This window comes from Cololabis saira, chromosome 13, assembly GCF_033807715.1.
Source record: "Cololabis saira isolate AMF1-May2022 chromosome 13, fColSai1.1, whole genome shotgun sequence".
NCBI classification, from domain to species: domain Eukaryota; kingdom Metazoa; phylum Chordata; class Actinopteri; order Beloniformes; family Belonidae; genus Cololabis; species Cololabis saira.
The window spans coordinates 11315268-11321350 of NC_084599.1; positions in this window are offsets into that span (position 1 = coordinate 11315268).

Here is a 6083-nt window from a genome sequence, read left to right on the forward strand (position 1 = left end):
GCTCAAGTCAAACTTCAGAAGAGGGTCGTCTCTCCGCCGGTCCTCTTATGCCGTCTCTCAGAGAGCCGGGCCTGGACGCCTCGTCACCTCAGCATCCTGGATCCGCATCACAGCGCAGCCGGGGGATGAGGTGACTTCAAGTGGCCACCCCACTGACCCACAAGGCCAATAATGATGTGTCATATAGTAAACATTCATGCATGAATAATGACTGGAGTTCTGGAAAATATGTGTTCTTACTCATCTTTACTGCAACGTCAAATTAAAATGTAAGTTTTCTGTATCATGAGCAGGACACTATTTTTAAATTACATACATTATATCATATAAAACATATTCTAGGCACCATAAATCTTGTTGACTATCTTTAAAATAACTGTCTATATCTGTATGAATGCTGCTGCTCTTTGTTATGTGAGTCTGAGGTCGTAAAAATGTACATTTCCATCTGATGTTGAAACATTGAATCAAATGCAATAAAAAAACAGCTCTGCTTTGTTTTACAATTGTTTTTATTTGTTAATTTATTTCAAAACACGCAATTTACCCATATTATCCTTTAAAGTTTTTATTTTTCTGTTACAGTTATTACTCAGATTTTTTTCCTTCTCAAGAGTCTCAACTAGAGTGAAACTAAAAGTCCTCCACAGGCTCTCCGGCTTCTGCAGTGGGAGGAGGGGAGAGAGGCTTTCTGATCAGACACGAGTGGGTTTGTCTCCCGTTTCTATGTGGGTGGAGGTGTGTTTGTGTATATGAAAAGAGTTGCACCAGTCTACGTGTATGTATACTTGTGTGTTTAAGTGCAAGACGTGGAATGTCCTCACAGCTGGTAAATGACAGGACCCGTAGAGCAGCCCAGAGAGCTGAACATTGTCTTCTAGGTTTGGCAGCCAGATTGTCATACCTCTGTCTGATTTCATCTTTGGTTTCAGCAAACACTCTCAAAAAGGCAGACTCACCCTCTCCAGCATGTGCCTGTGTCTGTTTGTGTGTCTTCCTGTCTGTCCAAGTGCAATATAAGCCACCATCTCCAGACGACTTTGTAAACTTGAGTAAGTACAATGTGAGTGTCTTTGCATTGATTGTGGCCCTTCCTTGGCGCTGGGGACAAAGACAGTCAAACATTGAAGGAGACTGAAGGAGCCATGAGCAGGGTAGGATCAGCTTGCAAATGCCAGCATGGACTCCATTTTAACGTCAGTGGCAGTTTGGGGTATTCTTGTAAAGATGTGTGACATCAGTGTGGTGAAACATTGGGTACTGTAGTGCTCTTCTTCTCTCCCCGGCCGCTCTCCACTGAACAGAGGGGCCGGGGCTGCTCCGCCCTCATTTGGCTCATGGGATGAGTGGGACAAAAGGAGGTGTAGGTGGTAAAAGTGTGAATATCTAAATGTGGAGGGGTGTGGAAAGGGTGGGGGGGGGGGGGGGGGGGGGGGTTGAGGGTTATACACTCTGACCCAGCAGCAACGATTAAGATTGGGGGGGTCAGGTGTTTGCATAGTTCTCTGTGCAAAAGCCACCAACCGGAGCCATTTTTATTCCTCGCGGCTGGTTACATCGTCATTAGATCAGCAGGAAATTGTGGTGAGTGATTGGAAACATGATCTTTGCACCAAAGCGCTGTTTTTTTCTTTTCTTTTTTTTTTTTTAATTCTCCAGCAGAGTGGCGGGGAGTGATGCAGAGTGAGATGCTATGGTTGAAGGTGTGAATTTGAAGGAGTTGTGATTGGGAGACGTGGTTGTGATGGGATGATGATGGGATAGGTGTGTCTGGGTGAACTGGGGCGGTGGGGCAGTCCTTTGGCAGTTGCGCACTACAGCTTGTCTAAATTCAGAGAGCCTCTTTTCCCATGATTTTGTTCTTCCATACCCCCCCTTCTTCCTCCCCACTGGCCTGCCCTCTCTCAACCTTTTTTCTTGTTTTGAAACTGATTGTCTTCTACCATCACAAAGACACTTGGTTCTGATTGATTAACAGGTAACAGAAGAGGGAGAGCACAGTGTGACTGGGGGTGTCTAGATCAGCCCCACTGGCAGCCTATTCAATCCAACGGTGAAATGACACACACACATATGCTGTTTGACAGTAAATGTCGACAACATTTCAGGTTGGACAGCCAGATGCCACATGGTGCTGCGGTTGGTTGGTTTGGTTGGTCAGTCAGTCAATAAGAAATGGTTTCAATTTTTTTGCATGACAAATATTGTAACCCATAGTAAAGAAACATAAAGTAGAAAACACTGTCTTCCACATTTGTACAAATGAACACATATACACCAATAGAAGAAAAAAGCATGTAGACAGACACACGGGTATATTCAAGGCCACTCGGATCTGTGTGTGTCCTTCTGATTAACTCCAAGTAAACAGCCCGTTTTTGGAAAAGCAGGACACACCTCTCAGGACCCGAGTATGGACCACAAGCTGAGGAATGAAGACTGAATGCTATTGATTGGGAGGAGAGGAGTTTGACCTCCCCCAGCACACACTGCCCCCTACTGTCTGGATTTATATACATCAAAGAAACATGGGGAAAGGGGGGAAGGGTTGTAACAACACATGCACACAACCAGTGAATCCAACAGTGACGGAAATTCTAAAAACAAGGACCCCTCCAACGCTTAAAACCCAAATCCTCCCACCCCCCCCCCCCCCCTTTTTTTGTTGTTGTTGTTAATTATTTTCATAACCAAAATATCCCCCACCCCTTCTCCACCCACCCCCGAGTCTTTCCATCCTCCTCCTCTCCCCACAAAGTCACAGGTCATTCCTGTTGGTTTCTATACAGTTATACAATATCCATGCACAAAAGAAAAAAAAAAAAGTGCACCTTCTTCTCGATCGGAGGTGCCGGTCTTTAATATTCTAAGAACATCAGGAGCACTTGAACACACCCAGGAACCTTCAAAAGTAACTGTTAACCTTTTTTTTTTTCTTCAGAGAAAAGACAACTTAAAGGCAGAAGAAAGCTAACAATGACTACAAGGTTATTCCTCACTTTGGTTTGTCATCAAAATTGTTATTATTGAGCCCAAATTATAGTTGCACCATTTATTTCTATAAATATTTTTTGTTGGTTTTTCACTGAATGCAGTCGCATGTGAGAGAGCTTTGAATTAAACATCTAAAGCCCAAACTCTCTCTGTTCTGACTTTCGCTTCTGTCTCTTCTTTTCTCGTCTAACCCTCCACAGAAACATTCACAATGTCTTTTCCTTTATGAAAACAGTAAGTACATGCCGTAGCAAAAACAAACAGGAGAACGTACGAGAAAAATAAGCAAACAAATAAAAGGAATTTAACAGTATAAAGCTTCAAGTCACAAGTTCCAAAACTAACTATCATAGTATCATAGTTTCATAATCATCGTTATCATTAGCAGTATTATTTTCAGTTTAAATTACATAAAGTTTACATGAAAGGTTTTTGAGGTATTTCAGAATTAATTGTCAACACATGCCTACCGAGTCTTTGCACTAGCCAGGGGGAACGACTGACTGGACAGACGAGGCGGAGGGAGGGGAGAGTTTGTGTCTTTAAGCTGTCAGCGAGTCTTCCACACGGTTCTCGTGTGGACTCTGTGCTTCCACGCCATGGACACAGAGAAAGAGACGTTAAGTGGTGGAGATTTTTACTACTGCTGCCCCCGTGAGTGCTTAAAGCCACAGCCTTTTTTCCCTCCTCTTTCTCTGTTACACAAAAATATCTCTGTTGTGAGGAAGGTAAAACGACTGCGAGAATAAGCACACCAGGCAGAGAGGAAAAGAAAGAAAGTAAAAAAAAAACAAAACAAAGGCTGTGATTTATCAGAAGATCAACGATACAGTAACAAAGGATGACAAATTAAGGAAGAACATGTCATTTTGCTTCAAATAAATAGTGTATAGAAAATGTTTTATAGACTTTCTACATGATAAAGTGCTTGTATTCTAGTGTATCAAGATGGAAAGTCAATATGGGCGAAAATGCTGACACAGCCCCCACTCTGTGTCCCTCTCTTTGCTCCATCCCCCTCTTCTGTCCATCCAATTATGCATTGTCAGTGTGAGTGCATGTTCGTAAATGGGTATGCAGCTATAAGCATGCATCTGCATGATTGTGTGTGTTTATGTGTGTGACCAGTGCAGTCCCACCCGTGGTTGAAGGGAAAAGGCACTCAACTCTGTCTGCAAGGCAGCCACCTCCTCTTGTGTGGCACGATGCAGTCTGACTGCGCTGTTTAGTATGAATGAAAGGAGTGTGGATGCGTGTGTGCGTGTATGTGTGTGTATATAACCAGCCGTGTGTGGTGTGTGTGTGTGTGTCTGTAACAGTTCTGTGGTAGAGAAGGGGAGATTTTTGTTTGGGTTTGTGTCCCCCCTAGGCAGTTTTGCGACTGGTAGGCTGCAGTATCTTTGGTATTAGTGGCGGTTTCACAAACCACTCAGCTTAGTGAGGTAGCCACACTGGTTCTCACTACAAACAAATGTCATTTTGTCAGCTTAATACCTAGAGCTGAATCTAGCTATTCACCTATGCTCTCTGAAGTGTGTACCACAAGTCAAATTAGGCTCCTCTTCCTCTGGCGACGTTACCTCGCTGCTCACAGCAGCGTGAAGTTAGTCAGGGCCTCCCGATCAACTCCTCTACAATGACCATTTCTTATCTAATCTGCACCGCTAATCTGACTACATTGTTGGAAATGCTACAGTTGCATCTTAAGACCATACAGATAACTATTGAATCCCCAGCTGCAACCCCCACCCCTCCCTCCAAATAAAACGTACCGAGTCAGCCAGGACGTTTGGAGGTCATGTTTTGTCCCCCTGTCGTTTTGTCCAGTCCCTGGAGCGCAACGTAAAGAGGGCTGAGAGGACCACAGTTCTGACACGAAATGCCAAAAGAGAGAAAGCGTCCGTCGTATATTCTTCTCCTCAGCAGTTTCCTGCTCGTCTCTTTTCCCTCTTTTTCCGTTGTAAATGTCTCCTTCAAGTCTGGACTCACACAGAATGCAAAAAAATATGTCCATCGTCGACCTCGGTCCCTGCATCCTTCTTTTCCTTTTAAAAAGTCCTTCCTTTTTTTGTTTTTGATTTATCAACAAGGTGCCTTACTTATGCACGACAGAGCACAACAGTAACAAGAAATAGAAACTTTGTGTCTATGGTACTAATTAAATACCCGCATCAATATAGAGAGGAAGGAGTGAGGGGACAATGGGGTACGGGGGACTGAGGAGGTAGAGAACCAAAGATAGGATGAAAGATTTTCCTTTCCTTCAAAATGTGTCCAGTAATGTTAGAGACATTTTCTGCTGTACCTGTAACACAAGCTTTGTGTCTTGTATTGTTGCCATTTGAGGTGTGGTTATTGTACGCCTTAAAATCTGATTCTTTTTTCATTTTTTTTACTAAAAAATTATATTTTATTTCAGTTAAAAGCTGATTGTTGGTTTCTATGGCACACACTGCCCGTCATCAGTGGGGCGCACTGTAGCCGTGTGTTAACCCTAGTACCACATTCTCTGACTCACGTTAAGGCAGTAAGCATTGGCACTAATTGTAACATTTGAACAGCTGAATGTGGTGGTTAGCTCCTAACCCTCATGTGGGAATGACCAAAAGGTTTCGCTTTGAGTCACATCTGTTCAGAACATCGGTTTTTGCAAACAGGTGAAACGGATGAAAAATGATTCGCCAAAATCTGAAGCCTCCCAAAGTGATCTAAATTAAACTTGGGGTGCACATCACCTGTGTCCGTCTCGACTTTCTGTCACATTTAACTCTGTTGTACCTTCCGCTCCCCTTTTGTGTAATTTTATTTTCGAATAATTGTATATTATTGTCCAATTTGGGTATCTGGATTGCCTTAATAAATCCCTGCCTTCTCTAAATCCCTGCATTTTCTGCGTTCATCTTGACCCTCCCCCTCCTCCAGCTTCACCAGAGCTGGTTGGATGAGGAACAACAATAGGATAATGGTTAGTTATTGATCTGCCTTCAAAGAGCTGCGAGGGCCTGAATGTGTTGTGCCATGACTTCTCCTCAGCATCTAGTGGCTCTTTCCTCCCTCTCTTCTGCTCTGAACGCCGTTGCTCTGCTGGC